This window comes from Haemaphysalis longicornis, unplaced genomic scaffold, assembly GCF_048455015.1.
Source record: "Haemaphysalis longicornis isolate Haplotype H1 unplaced genomic scaffold, Haemaphysalis longicornis Haplotype H1 scaffold_14, whole genome shotgun sequence".
Lineage (NCBI taxonomy): Eukaryota > Metazoa > Arthropoda > Arachnida > Ixodida > Ixodidae > Haemaphysalis > Haemaphysalis longicornis.
This window is the reverse complement of record NW_027526245.1, coordinates 26,041,648-26,057,952: the sequence shown is the minus strand read 5'-3', so window position 1 is coordinate 26,057,952 and position 16,305 is coordinate 26,041,648. Positions and strand designations below refer to the sequence as shown.

Genomic DNA, 16,305 nt, shown 5'->3' with positions numbered 1-16,305 from the left:
TTCAGCCGAGTGATCCCGACTGAGTTTGAGTCCGATTGAGTTTGAGTACGCCTGAGACCTAGTGAATTCTTAGTCCATTTTGAGTTCTGAGTACATTTTGAGTTTGAGTCCATTTTGAGTTCTGAGTACATTTTGAGTTTGAGTCCAATTTGAGTTCTGAATACATTTTGAGTTTGAATCCATTTTGAGTTCTGAGTAGATTTTCTGAGTACATTTTGAGTTTGAGTCCATTTTGAGTTCTGAGTACATTTTGAGTTTGAATACATTTTGAGTTCTGAGTACATTTTGAGTTTGAGTTCATTTTGAGTTGTGAGTACACTTTGAGTTTGAGTCCATTTTGAGTTTGAGTCCGTTTTGAGTACATTTTGAGTTTGAGTCCATTTTGAGTTCTGAGTACTTGAGTCCATTTTGAGTTGAGTCCATTTTGAGATCTGAGTACAATTTGAGTTTGAGTCCATTTTGAGTTTGAGTACATTTTGAGTTTGAGTCCATTTTGAGTTTGAGTCCGTTTTGAGTTCTGAGTACATTTTGAGTTTGAGTCCATTTTGAGTTCTGAGTACATTTTCAGTTTGAGTACATTTTGAGTTTGATTACATATTGAGTTTTGAGTACATTTTGAGTTTGAGTCCATTTTGAGTAGCCTAGCAGGCAGCTATGGTTGGCTGTTAAGTTTCATGCGTCACTGTGGGCTCGGAATTCAGGTTTCCTACGGGTACGGCACCAATCGCGATCTGCATGATCGATTGGGAGGGAGGGGGTGTCTGATTTTTTTTAGTTTCTTGTTGAATTTTCATGGCCATAAGTACTTGCTGCATACCTAATTTTTGCGGCTGGGCGCGAGTGATAATTGACTGGTGAGGTCATAAAAAAGGGTTGTTTTAACTTTTCCTCCTGACGGATCCGCTAAGAGCGTGGGAAAGGGAGGTGAGAAAGCACACGGCGGCGCTGGAGTGCTGGTTGTTTGTTTGCTACTGTTAACGGTTTGATATACTAGGGGTCACAAAGGAAGAGGTGAGAGCCGGGGGAAAATGGGGCGGGGGCTGTCCTTTCTGCTGTTTCAAATGAATTAGCTGAATTGACTGGGTAGCACCCCTAAAGACAAAATAATGACCACATTAGATTGTGTGAAAAGTGAAACTGATGAGGCTAAGCCGTGTAAGGTATCAAATGAAAGGTCCGGAATAACGGAATCACGCGGGGTAAATAAAAAAATGCTTCCTGATTGTAGCCATCAGGCAATCATAATGAGTCATAGATTGGGTTAAAATTCAAAATGACACTGCGAGGGCATGTGGGGAATCAAATTCAAGGTCTCGATGTGCGGAATCATTCGGGACGAAAATGCGTTATGGATATGTCATGACGTAGTCATGGTAAGTCATAGATTCTGTTAAAATTCAAGTTCATTACACTAGGGCGTGTGGCGTATCAAATTAAAGGTCTCGATGAGGGTAATCACGTGCTTCCTGATTATTATCACGACACAGTCAGAATGGGTCATAAATTAGGTTAAAATTCACAATGATGCCACTGTGTGTCCGGGGCATCAAATTGAAGGTTCCGATAAGGGAACTCACGTGGGACAAAAATGTGGTAGGGCTATATCATGAGATAGTCATGGTTAGTCATTGATTCATTTAACATTCAAATTGATTCCGCTAGGATGTGATGGGTATCAATTTAAAGGTCTTGATGAGCGGAATCCCGTGGGAGAAATACAAACATGATTCCTGGTTATACCCATGACATTGTCATGGCGAGTCTTATATTGGGGAAAAATTCAAAGTGCCCGCTGGCGCGTGTAGGGTATCATATTTACGGTCTTGACGAGGGGAATCACGTGGTACAAATAAAAAAAGGCTTCGTAGTTCGAATCATGAGATAGTCATTATGAGTCATAGACTGGGTTAAATTCAAGCTGAGGCCGCTGAAGCATGTGGGGCGTCAAATTAAAGGTTAAAGTTAGGGGAATCACGTCGGACACTTAAATAATGCGTCCTGGTTACGGTCATGAGAGTCATGGTTTTAGTTTGACTGGTATGAATTCCATATGACCCTGCTAGGGTGTGTGGGGTATCAAATTAAAGGTCTCATCGAGGGGGATCACGTGGGACAAATATAACAATGCGTTCTGGTTATAATTATGAGGATATAGCAAAAGGTATATAGCAAAAGCTACACATTCACACTCACACTCACTCACTCCCACTCACTCACTCACTCACTCACACTCGCACTCACACTCGCAGTCACACTCTCACACTCCCACTCACACTCTCACTCTCACACTCTCACTCTCACAATTACGCTCACGCTCACACCCTCACTCACACTCACACTCACGCTCTCACTCACACTCTCACACTCACTCTCACACTCTCACTCACACTCTCAATCCACTCACACTCACACTTACACTCACACTCAACTCACACTCTCACTCACACTCCCACTCACTCACTCACTCACAGTCGCACTCACACTCACACTCGCACTCTCACTCTCACACTCTCACTCTCACAATCACGCTCACACCCTCACTCTCACTCACGCTCTCACTCACACTCTCACACTCACTCTCACACTCTCACTCACACATTCAATCCACTCACACTCACACTCTCACTCACACTCAACTCACACTCTCACTCTGACTCTCACTCACACTCTCACTCTCTCACTCACACTCTCTCACTCTCAATCCACTCACACTCACACTTACATTCACACTCACACTCACTCACACTATCACTCTCAGTCTCACTCCCACTCACACTCATATACTCACACTGACACTCACACTCTCACTCTCACTCACACTCACACTAACACTCACTCACATGCTCACGCTTACTCTCACTTTCACTCTCACTCACACTCTCACCCTCACTCACACTGTCACTCTCACACTCTCACTCTCACAATCACGCTCACACCCTCACTCTCACTCACACTCACGCTCTCACTCACACTCTCACACTCACTCTCACACTCTCACTCACACATTCAATCCACTCACACTCACACTCAACTCACACTCTCACTCACACTCAACTCACACTCTGACTCTCACGCACACTCACACTCTCACTCTCTCACTCACACTCTCTCACTCTCAATCCACTCACACTCACACTTACATTCACACTCACACTCACTCACACTCTCACTCTAAGTCTCACTCCCACTCACACTCATATACTCACACTAACACTCACACTCTCACTCACACTCACACTAACACTCATTCACACTCACACGCTCACGCTTACTCTCACTTTCACTCACACTCTCACCCTCACTCACACTCTCACTCTCACACACTCACTCTCACTCACACTCAACTCACACACTCACTCACACTCTGACTCTCATTCACACTCTCTCACTCACACTCTCACTCACACTCTCACTGACACTCACACTCACTCTCGCTCTCACTCACACTCTCACTCGCACTCTCACTCACACTCTCACTCACAATCTCACCCTCACTCACACTCTCACCCTCACACTCTCACTTTCACTCACACTCTCTCACACTCACACTCACTCTCACACTCTCACTCTCTCACACTCTCTCTCACCCTCACTCACTCTGCCTCTCACTCACTCTCCCTTCTCACTCACTCTCACTCACTCTCACTCTCACACTCTACTCTCACACACTCTCTCACGCTCAAACTCTCTCACCCTCACTCACTCTCTGTCACTCACTCTCGCTCACTCTCTCTCTCTCTCTCACACACTCTCTCACTCACACACTCTCTCAAACACACACACACTCACAACGCGTGCATGCTGGAAGTTAACAGCTGGGTACGGTGGCGGTCATTGCTTACAATGACAGCATGGTGTTTTTCCGAGCTACGAGAGCTCATCCCACCTAGCAAATGCTAATAAAAACTAATACAAGTGCCTCAGCAAACAACGAGGCACTTTTTTGTTTGTCCCACGTGATTTCCCTCGTCGAGACCATCAATTTGATACCCCACATTTTTTAGCGCCACACCTCTCTGCATTTTCACCCAATCTGAGACGATCTATGACTCCCGTGTTACACGGTTCGCCTTTTTCGATATTCTTATTTTTTTTAGATTTTTAACATTTAGTTTTATCAAATCTCTACATTTAAGCTTTTATAATGATTACAGGTTGAACTTCCGTGATATCTGCATTTTTGTGTATATGCAGGGCGTTACAAGATCATGGCGGGAATAGGGGGAGGGGTGTACTCGGCAAATAATGTTACACAATAAAACAGCAAAGGTATATCCATGAACGCCTGGCGCTTCAGAGATTCCCGGCGACAGTTCGCTTTGACACAAAGCGTTTTTTCAGGATGCAGAGCAAGAATGCACGGAACCGTAACCCTGAACAGCTTCGACATAAATGAACGGAGCAGTGAGCGCACGTCCCCTCACCCAATCTTGCTTGTTTCGACCTCGGGACCCAGCACACCATCGAGCCTGGACCACCTCTGTCATGAACACGAACACGGAGCCTACATCAAGAGTTTGGTATCCTGTATATACGTACAATTGCTTCCAACCAGCGCTACTCTTCATGGGCAGCAGGTATAGCTGTATTAAATCTGCAACGAAAATTGTTTCCGACCTCACAGGAGCTAGGGTGTCAGGTCGTAGCGAATGCAAGAGTTTGGGCTCACGAATTTGCAAAAGGAATATTTTTACCACGCGTGAATTTGGAAACACTGACTGCTAATGAAATCAGAGTCCATCTGACCCTGAGTTAATTCCTAGGATGAGGGAGTTGTGAGGCCATTTCAGTTCTGAAATCATTTTGAGTTCTCAGCCATTTTGAGTTCGGAGTTCATTTTGAGTTTTGTGTATATTTTGAGTTTTGAGTCCATTTTGAGTTTGAGTACATTTTGAGTTCTGAGTTCATTTTGAGTTTTGAGCATATTTTGAGTTTGGAGTCCATTTTCAGTTTGAGTACATTTTGAGTTTTGAGTACATTTTGAGTTTTGAGTACATTTTGAGTTTGAGTACATTTTGAGTCTTGAGTACATTTTGAGTTTTGAGTCGATTTTGAGTTTGAATCCATTTTGAGTTCTAACTCCAGTTTGAGTCCATTTTGAGTTCTGAATACATTTTGAGTTTGAGTCCATTTTGAGTTTGAGTACATTCTGAGTTTTCAGTCCATTTTGAGTTTGAGTACACTTTGAGTTTGAGTACATTTTGAGTTTTGAGGACATTTGGAGTTTTGAGTCCATATTGACTTTGAGTACATTTTGAGTTTGAGTACATTTTGAGTTTTGATTACACTGAGTTTGAGTACATTTTGAGTTCTGAGTACATTTTGAGTTTTGGGTCCGAGTGAGTTCTGAGTTTCGCTCTCAATGTGAGTTTGAGTCTGAGTGAGCGCAGATGTGCTGCTCAGCATTGAGTCTGAGTTTGAGTGAGTGGTGATTCGAAAAAAAAATTGTGAGTGAGTTTGAGTGAGCCGCGCCAACTTTGCCGAGGTATGCTCACTACTGCGCGGATGGTCTCGCGTACGCTATCAGCCGGAATCCGCATGTTGTCGACGTAGTTCGCACTGGCCGCGCCAACAAAGTTCCGGTCATACTGCTCAGCAAGCATTTCGAGAGCCTTCTCAATCGTGCTGGCTTCGGTCACGAATTCAGCGATGGTTTTTGGCGGGTTGCGGACAAGTCCAGCAAACAGCTCCTCCTTCACACCGCGCATCAAGAAGCGTAACTTCTTTTCTTCCGTCATTTCGGGGTCCGCGCGGCGAAATAGTTGCTTCATCTCCTCAAAGAAGATCACGACCCCTTCGTTGGGGTGTTGTGTCCGAGTTTCAAGCAAAAGCGCAGCTCGCTCTTTTCTCACAACGGTAGTGAATGTCTTAAGGAACTCCCTTTTGAATTGAGTCCAGTCGGTCAAAGAACTCTCATGGTTCTCGAACCAAGTTCGAGCAGCATCTTCTAAGTAAAAGAAGACATGCCGAAAAGTTTCTTCGTCGTCCCACCTGTTGAAGATGCGGACGCGCTCCAGCTTCTCCAACCATTCTTCGGGGTCTTCAGCGGGGGCTCCCCGGAACGATGGCGGTTCCCGAGGCTGCTGCAGGACGATTGGCGACGTTGTTTCTTGCACCATGGTGTTGGTTGCAGCGTTCCTTTTCTTGGGCCCTTCTGGCATCAAACCGAACTCGGGTGGTAAATCTTGCAGGCGGAGGCTGGCTCTTGTTGGACTGGCTTGGCGGCTTCCCGAGGTTGTAGTGGGCATGAAGGGTACGTACCCAGCACCTCCACCAGATGTCACGAAGACAAGGACGATGCAGTTGTCTTGAATGAGAAACACGTTTATTGGAGCTAACTTGTGCTCCCCTAACAACTCAAAAGAATACAGAGGCGGCGAAGCAGCGGTCAACAAAGTGACTTGCACAGGCGAGTGTTGTCGAATCGAATGCTCGGGCGTCCGCACTGGAGGCTTTTTATCTTTCGGCGCGCGTAGTTCTCGAAACGTCGATTCACATCGAGAACATAGTAGATCCAAGAAGATTATTCTAGGCTGTTCACGTTAGATCGGAATGCTCTCCCTATCACAACAGATAACACATGCGGCACAGAAAGAAAGAATGGAACACGCGCTTCCCTTGGCGCAGAGATAACACAGACCGGCGCAGCCGGGAGGTAAACGCAAAACACAAATAAACAAACCCAATGTATGGTTCGCGCCATTATGATACCCCCCACACCCTAGCAGGATCATATGGAATTCATACCAGTCAAACTAACCATGACTCTCATGACTGTAACCAGGACGCATTATTTAAATGTCCGACGTGATTCCCCTAACTGAAACCTTCAATTTGACACCCCAGATGCTTTTGGGGCATCAACTTGAATTTAACCCAATCTATGACTGATAATGACTGTAACGAAAGAAGACCAGCGTCTGGCTTCCGATGTGGTGCTCCAGACGATTAGCGAGAGAAAACTGACACGCCGATAGAACACACACATTTCTTCATGGAAGAAGTATCAGACGTGGACGTGACGGCAACGCCATACCACTCTCCTGACGCTCTCCGCAAATTTGACCATCCGCATCAGCTGTTCCCATTCGATCCCGGCGGCTCCCTTCTGGTCGAAAACCTGGAGCATGGTTTCTCTTCCCGGGTGACCATAGGAACATTCGCGATATTCACTTCCAGACCCCAAGTCACTTTGTTCCAGCAACCCAGCAAGCGCTCGTTGCCCGTGACGCTGGCTATAGACATGTACCGAGATCAACGGCATCGAGACACCCAGCCAAATGCTCCACTGAATCCGCCAGCCAGCCTAGAAGCATTCCTACTGTGGAATTATGCGCCGCCGGAAGTAGAACAACTGGTCGTAGTGAGGCCTAGACTTTGCCACTGACCGTGCCGCTGCCAGCTAGCTCCTGACCAACTTGGCGGCGGCGGGAGTATGTTAAGAAATAAAGATGCGCAGGCAGTGAGCGCACCTGGGATCCTCCTGTTCCTCTTCTACTGTCGCCCCCTGCCTGCGCATCTTTATTTCTTAAAGGGACACTGAAGTGAATTTGTCAAGCTTCCGTTTTTGCTTGCCCTGCGCAGACTGGCTCAAGTTAGCACACTTTTCATCGTTTATCCGGTTGACAAATCGGTAATTACTTTACAAAGCGCGAAACAAAAAACTACCATGCGCGGTTTGCGGCGGCCGCACCAACTAAGGTTGTGACGTTGGGAGGAGGGGCGCCTAGATTGGACGATGCCCAAGGTTAGCAATCAAACAAGTTTCGGTTTCTGTTTCGGTTCTGTAAAACATAACCAATGGCGTTGTTGGATGGGCATTCTCAATATTTCAGTAATCATCGTACCGCGCTTCTGCCATGTTGTCGGCTGTAAAATGCACAAGATAAGCCTCCCAGGACGGCTTGTAGTCGTAGCATTCACTAGCCGAGACCTACGCAGTGCATGAACGCCCTCTGCGTACCCGACGCCCAAATGTCATGCGCTTTTCCCCCATATTTGGAGCTTGCCTCCCTTATGCCTGTATCGTAAAAAGCGTGTTCGCACCAGGCCAAGGGTCTGTTCATTCTGGCCTGTGCCCACTACCTGCAAGCAGTCGGTGCTTATGGCAACAGCACGCCAACGAGAACTCGCTAGCGCGCCAGTGCCAGCCTGCGCGCGTTTTGTGAACTAGTTCGTGTAGCCATGAACGTTGCGGCCCAAAAAAAGGTGAACTCAATATAGAAAACATCGGCGGAAAACAAAAAAAGTTAACTTACGAAAAAAAGAAAGCACGTACCCGCGGGGATTCGAACTCGTGACTTGCAAAACACTTGCGGTGACATACCTCGCGCCCCAGACAACTGAGCCACGGAGCGGGATGCGAGGGCCTTGCTAATATAGGGTATATATTGTACAACCGGTTTACACTTTTATTTAGTTTTGGCATTTCAAGCGGCTTAGGTGACTATTTGTTGTACTGCGCTCGTGCAGTAAGCTTCGCCCGAGTTTCCACGCTGTACGGTAAAAATGTCAGTTGATTTTATTTCCTTAGTACCTATATTGACTTCGCTGACTGTTCTCCCGCGTTCAAGAGGCCTTATATTTTCCTACTGGCGTACCAGTCAGCGAAGCGTTGCATGTGCGCTTGTGCAGCGCTTGTGTGAAGCGACCTTGACTTGGAGCTAGATACAGTGTACAAACAAACCAAGTAAAGAAAGGCACATTCTTCCATTCACAAACGTGTCCTGGCTTCGTTTCAACTAAGCGAACGAATTGCGACCAAGCAATTTTTTTTAACCTCCTTGATTGTGACGACCCGCCGGCGGCCGGCGGACGAAACGCTGGGCCGACTGACTCTGTCTGAAAGCCGGGGAGCCGTGCAGTAGCGCAGCCAATTGCCAGCTCATCCCCTCGTGACGTCACACGAAACCGCCACAGAAAATGGGCGAGCGTAAAGAGAGGAGGACAGCATTTTCGAATTAGTTTTTCTACTAAATAAAATCGCGTAAACGCGCCTAGAGTGGTCGAAACATGGCGTGGGGACTCCGGACTACAATTTGCGCTAGTAATCCCGCAATGTTTACATATCACTTCAGTGTCCCTTTAACATACTCCGGCCGCCGCCAAGTTGGTCAGGAGTTAGCTGGCAGCGGCACGGTCAGTGGCAAAGTCTGGGCCTCACTACGACCAGTTGTTCTACTTCCGGCGGCGCATAATTCCACAGTAGCAATGCTTGTAGGCTGGCTGGGGGATTCAGTGGAGCATTTGGCTGGGTGTCTCGATGCCGTCGATCTCAGTACATGTCTATAGCTAGCGTCACGGGCAACGAGCGCTTGCTAGGTTGCTGGAACAAAGTGACTTGGGGTCTGGAAGTGAATATCGCGAATGTTCCTATGGTCACCCGGGAAGAGAAATCATGCTCCAGGTTTTCGACCAGAAGGCAGCCGCCGGGATCGAATGGGAACAGCTGATACGGATGGTCAAATTTGCGGAGAGCGTCAGGAGAGTGGTATGGCATTGCCGTCATGTCCACGTCTGATACTTCTTCCATGAAGAAATGTGTGTGTTCTATCGGCGTGTCAGTTTTCTTTGCGAACCATAGGATATCGCTCTCGCTGGCCTCAACACGGTACAAGGGCTCGTACACAATCGAGTTGCGCTTGCTGAAGAAGGGGTCGTCACCATACAAGCATTTGTTCTGCTTCGCCACGAGGATGCCTCCCCACCGGGCTGGCCCGAATACGGCCGAAGCTCGCTTCCGGCGTTGAAGCTCGCTAACGGAGCGTCGGAGGAGCATGCGCTTCGTTATTCCCTGAAGCGAGTCCATCTTCAGCACGAATCGCGTTTTCGTTGCTGGACCCCAAAAAATATATTTGTCACGAAACCGGGTCGCTGAACTTCTTGCGAAACGAGAGATGCGTCGCCGACGTAAGGGTCGCAACAGCGAAGCTCGGAGGACTCCAAAACAAGAGCCGCATCGTCTACGCTGGGGCCATGGCAGAACGGGTTCGACGTCTCCAGAGCGGTAGTCAAGTCGTCAAGGCGAGGGTCGCCACAGTGTCGCATGAACGACTCCAAAACTGGGGTTACATCGATGACGCCAAGTTCGCTGCACAGCCGTTCGGTTGTCTCCAAACCAGTAGTCAAATTAGCAATGTCATGATTCCGGAAGGGGCGTGGTGACGTCTCTGAAGTGAGAGCCGTATCGGCGACGCCAGCGCTGCAGCAAGGCTGGTCAGACGCATCGGAAACAATAGTCTCGTAAGCGACAGCGAGATCCTGGCAAGGTCCCTGAGATTTCTCCATAACGGCCATCTCGGAAACACCAGGGTCGGACGGTCGCAGGAGCCGCTCTCGCGGGCTGAGCCCCTCAGGGTCTTCTTTACCATCCTTGTAACGCGCAGCGCCCTCTTTGTCGTTGTGTTTCTCTACCCGTGCAACAGTCATTGCCTGAGCAGGCGGCATGTCAGCCGTGACCTTTGTGGACAGCGTCGGCCGCGCCTCCTCGCGAGGCGAGCAGAGGGTCGAAGTCGCGTTGCAGGTATAAAACAGGGCCGCCGTAGGTTGCGGGACGGGGCTTGCGGACAAGTCTTGGCTCGCGGAAAAGCCTACGCGCGTTCGCAGGGCGCAGATCCGTTCATCGTAGCCGATCGCGTTCAAAATGTCCTCCTCGAATTTGTCATCCGTCATGTTCGCTTGAATTTCGGCGTCGAGTTGGTGAAGCCTCACCTGGTCATGCAAGATGAGGTCGAGTACATTTTGCCTATCAAGGGCCGTTGCTGCCTGACTCCGCAGCAAGGCGTAGAGGACTCTCATGGTCCCGGAGACGGTCGCTCGCAGTGCATCTCGGCGAATACGAAGAGCGTCCATGGCACCAGTCCATGAAGCAAGCCGCTGGGGTTGCGAATAACAAGGGAACAAGGGCGGGCTTGGGCACGAGCAGAAACGGGCGGCGGCCGAGGGCAAGGCTTCCGGGATAAAGCAGTACGAAGGATCGAAGCTACGCGTGCCTCGGAGCCGCTGCGCCTTCGAACGTAGATTCGCTCGTGCGGCGGTTACCGGGTTTCACGGCACCAGAAATTGTGTAGCGAAAGAAGACCAGCGTCTGCTTGCAATGTGGTGATGGAGCCGATTAGCGAGGCAGTGAGCGCACCTCAGATCCTCCTCTTCCTCTTCTACTGTCGCCCCCTGCCTGCGCATCTTTATTTCTTAACAATGACTATAACATGATTAGAACCATGAAGCCTTTTTATTTGTACCACGTGTTTCCCCTCGTCAAGACCGTACATTTGATACCCTACACGCCCTAGCGGGGTCACTTCGTATTTTAAACCAATATAAGACTCGCCATGACTATCTCGAGGTTATACCCACGAAGCATTTTTGTATTTTTCCCACGTTATTCCGCTCATCACGACCATTAATTTGATACCCATCACATCCTACCGGAATCACGTTGAATGTAAACCAATCAATGACTAACCATGACTATCTAATGCTATAGCCATACGGCATTTTTGTCCCACGTGACTTCCCTCATCGTAACCTTCAATTTGATGCCCCGCCCACCCAGTGGCTTCATTGTGAATTTTAAAGGGACCTTGCCACACTTACCATCGACTGCTCGGTATGTTTTTTGGGGTAAAGTCTATTGTTCCAGCAATCTCCTCCCTCAAGAATATGAAAATCCGTTCACTATCACCGAAACTACGCGCGATGAAAAATCGCGTATAAACGTTCCCTCTCAACTCAACCGCGGACAACGCGACGAAAACTGCGCGCTCTCTCCCGGAGAGGAGGCCGGCGCGCGGCGTTCTGTTCGGCGGCCTTCGATATGTCACAGGCCGGGGAGTTTCGTCCTTTTCCCCCGCAACGTGGACGGGTCTATTTCCGGTCTGGTGCCAAAAAAAGCAGGCATGGCGGCCTGCTCGCAAGCAAGCGCTCAGGCTGGTAGGGCGTTTTTGCAGCAATAAACGTTTCTTATCGAGTGGGCTCGTTCAAAGTCGAATATTTAGTTCGTCACTCAAACTCCGCGGGCACTCAAAACAAAAGAAACACGAAAGGCATGCGGACAGATTCAGACATAGAAGAGGTTCATACACAGCGCCGACGACGGCTGATCGTCACAGGAAATGCCAGAATTTAGCCGCGAAGTTGACCAGCGACAGCCCAAGGACAGGCAGGACAGCCATTGCCCGATTGACGTCGCAGAGGCCATGCCAGGGGTGCATAATGAGAATTGAAGAGGTAGCGGTTGGTTTTTCCGCGTCTTTCACGCCGATTTGCCCGCTTACCGCTTCACGTGCACATGTAATATTTGGCTGGGGTGTTCCTCGAGGTCTAGTCTAAACGTCGCGCAGGTTTACTTGCACTGCACGAAGAGTGTTGCACGGTCCCTTTAACGTAATTTATGGCCCACCTTGACTAGGTCATGATAATAATCAGGAAGCACGTGATTACCCTCATCGAGACATTTAATTTGATACGCCACACGACCTAGCGTCATGAACTTGAATTTTAAGAGAATCTATGACTAACCATGAATACGTCATGATATAACCATAACGCATTTTTGTCCCGAATGATTCCCCACATCGAGACCTTGAATTCGATTCCCCGTATGCCCTCGCAGCGTCATTTTGAATTTTAACCCAATCTATGATTCATTATGACTGGCTTATGAATACAATCAGGAAGCATTTTTTTATTTACACCGCGTTTCATTTTAACAAAATCTATGACTCATTATGAGTTTCCGATGACTACAATCAGGAAGCATTTTTTTTATTTACCCCATGTGATTCCGTTAATCGTGACCTTTTATTTCATACCTTATACGCCTTAGCGTCATCAGTTTGACTTTTCACCCATTCTAATGCGGTCATTATTCTGTCTATAGGGGCGTTGCCCAGTCAATTCAGCTAATTCATTTGAAACAGCAGAAGGGACAGCCCCGCCCCCTTTTGCCCCCGCCTCTCACGACGTTCCGTGCATTCTGCAAGCCGTTAACAGTTCCGTGCAAGCCGTTAACAGTAGCAGGCGAACAACCAGCAAGCAAACGCCGCCGTGTGCTTTCGCACCACCCTTTCCCACCCTCTTAGTGGATCCATCAGGAGGAAAAGTTAAGACAACCCTTTTTTATTACCTCACCAGTCAATTATCACTCACGCGCCCAGCCGCGAAAACTTGGTATACAGAAAGTGCTTAGGGTCATGAAAATTCAACAAGAAACTAAAAAAAATCAGACCCTCCTCCCTCCCAACCGATCATGCGGATCGCGAATAGTACTGTACCTCATTGTAACCTGAATTCCGAGCCCACAGCGACGCATGAATCTTAACAGCCAACCATAGTTGCCTGCTAGGCTACTTATATGTACTCAAACTCAAAATGGACTCAAAACTCATATGTACTCAGAACTCAAAATGTACTCAAAACTCAATGTGTACTCAAACTCAAAATGTACTCAAACTCAAAATGTACTCAGAACTCAAAATGGACTCAAGCTCAAAATGTACTCATAACTCAAAATGGACTCAGAACTCAAAATGGACCCAGAATTCACTAGGTCTCAGGCGTACTCAAACTCAATCGGACTCAAACTCAGTCGGGCTCACTCGGCTCAAACTCACTCAAGCTCAAACTCACCATGCCACACTAGCCTCAGGCTCACTCAAACTCAAATTCACGCGTGAGTTTGAGTCCAAATTAGTCTTAGTGAGTGGACTCATGAGTGAGTTTGCCGACCTCTGCCTGTGTGGTACGGTAAAGAGGCGCTGAGAAGATGTACCCGTATTTGACTCATTTTGCATAGAATAAAAGTGCGTTGCCCCTAGTAAGGAAACATCCAAGGCTGTAGAACGCCTCGCACAGTGAGCAATGTTGTACGGTTTAGACTGAAGCAAACCTTAGTAAAGTGGACTGATGGGATAATTGGTAGGTCATATTTATTTATTACACTACTCTCAGGGCCTGTAGGGCTTTGCAGGGAGGGCTGGCTAATGCAAGTTTTAAAAAAAAGTTTGCTATGGCCGTAACGAATGATGAAGGATCAGTTGTGCTGGCGATCGAAGCGGGGAGGTGGTTCCATTCCGACGTACTTTTTGGTACAAAGAAATTGAAGCACAGGTTGTGCGGCAGGATGGCAATTCAAATTTGAATTTGTGATCAATGCGTGGGGAAACATGATGAAACTGCAAAAAGGTCGAGCTTGATGTGAGGGTTTAGATCTGACGACGGTTTTGTATAACAGTAGTTTTAAGGAAATAGGGGTTAGAGAAAAGGTACAGCCAAGGAAGCCGAGCATGCGGTTTGCGTTACTGCTTAAGTAATGAACACGCTTTTCTAACCACTAGGCGTGGTAATTAGAAACAAATATGAGAGATTAGAAGAAACTGGCGTAACGGGAGTTGGATGTTGCACTACGTGGGTTAGATTAAATTCGTTAGAAATGGTAATAAATGCCGCACTTCTAGATGAGCGCGAAACACAGTTTGGGCGGAGCACCAACATTTTTACTGCAAAGCCGTATATTTATAACCCCTCCACTTGTCATTCCTGTGTCATCGATTTACTCGGCGCCGCTTCGGGGCTCCTCCTCACCACCGCTGGCACCTCTATCACAACTATTTTCCCCCTCGCCTCCACCGATGCCTCTTTGGCAAGTTGCGCAGTTGGCAGCTAACGGCGGTATGCGGTTATCAGATGATTGCGGAAAATAAACAGAAGCACGGATGGGCGTAAAAAATGCACTGACGATTAGAGCTGTGCACGGGCCGAAAATATGGGCCCGAGCTCAGCCCGGGCCAGATACTCGTCGCAGTAGGACCGGCCCGACCCGACGAAGAAGGCCGACGGGCTGGCCCGGCCCGGCCCGAGACCTTAGCCTTATGGAACGGGCCCGGCCCGGCCCGGCTGCGTGTTTCCAACCCAAATACGGTAGGGGCCCGCAACTGATTGGGACACGTTTGGAAGCTAAAACTACCTAAAGGCGGTAAAATGCATCTTAAGGGAAATGGTAACAGGAAAAACAATACATTAAGCGTGCAAAACAACCCCAATTAAACATAACAATCATGCAGATATCCATACCGCAGCTGTCCTTCGCTCAGCTGCATACGAAAAAATTGAAACCGACATAAAGGTGACCGAACCGCCCAACCTTAAAAAAAGATAAATGAAACCCCCCCCCCCCCCCAGCCCCGGACAAATTCATGGTAATCATGAAAATATTCAAGAAAAGTAGTTGAAACCGAAATGGCCTAAGCCACTGAAAAGTAAAAAAAAGAGCTGGAGCTCACCTAAAGGGAAGAAAACCAGCCGGCATTTTGTGCAGAATTTAAAAATGTGTCATAAATGAACTAAAACAAGCAATTAAAAATAGAATAGCACGTTGGGCATTTCAACCTGATTCTTGCAATTGGTACCCAGAAATGGAACCTGTATGCCAGGGGACCAGCCGGTTCATGCTTGTTTAAACAGGGTGTGTACTTGCTTTGTGGTTTCATCCGTACACGTTTCCTTTTCTCAAGAGTATATAGGGCTGTCGGACTCGGTCCCTTCTTTTTACGAGACGCAAAGAAAACGCGTGCATTTATGCCCATTTTATCGTTGCCGGTTCACTACGTTCTATACCTACTCATATCGCTTAACTATAAAGTTTCAATAATATTAAGTGTTACAGTTTAGGCGGCTGTTGGCGCATTTACACCACCCTACTTCCCTGTTGCGCTTTTCATTTCGTCTTCGTCTGCCGGCCACGACACCCGAGGGCACAGACCACCTTTTACCACCAGCTACACTCCCCACGGTGTTTTCACGCCGAAACAAAGAGCAAAACTAAAGTTGAATTGTCACCTCAGTGTTTTACAGCTTCACTTTTGTTGGCTCAGAGAAGGAAACACAACTCTGAATAGGGCACTGCTACAGAAAAAAAATGGAGACGCAGGTTTCTCTAGCAGTGTTTGCAGTTCAAAGTGTTCCATCTTGAAAATTTGTTTTCGCCCGAACTTAGAGGTGGAATCTAGTCACACGGAACTGTACTTCGTTGTACTTCCCTAGGCGGTGTGTCGCTGAGCCACATGTGTCGCTCAGTTCATCCCAAGTCATGCAGTTGCAGATCTCTCAAACTTGCCATACGCCCACATGTGCTTCAGGGCCTAACTATAACTCCCGTGTAATGTAAAAAAAATCTCCCACCTCCCCTCGCGGGAACACCTGTGTATGATGCGACGCATAGGGAGTTCACTTTGCAGCATTGGACAGCGGAGGAACGGCACTGGAACTATGCAGCGTAGCGGCGCGGGCACCGCGTTTTATAGCGTG

General features: G+C 47.9%; 1 protein-coding gene across 1 annotated transcript in view; it reads right to left on the bottom strand.

The window, feature by feature from the left end:
- Positions 1-16,305, bottom strand: part of LOC144165013 (male-specific lethal 1 homolog) — a 174,534-nt gene that overhangs the window by 89,432 nt on the left and 68,797 nt on the right. The window lies entirely within an intron of this gene.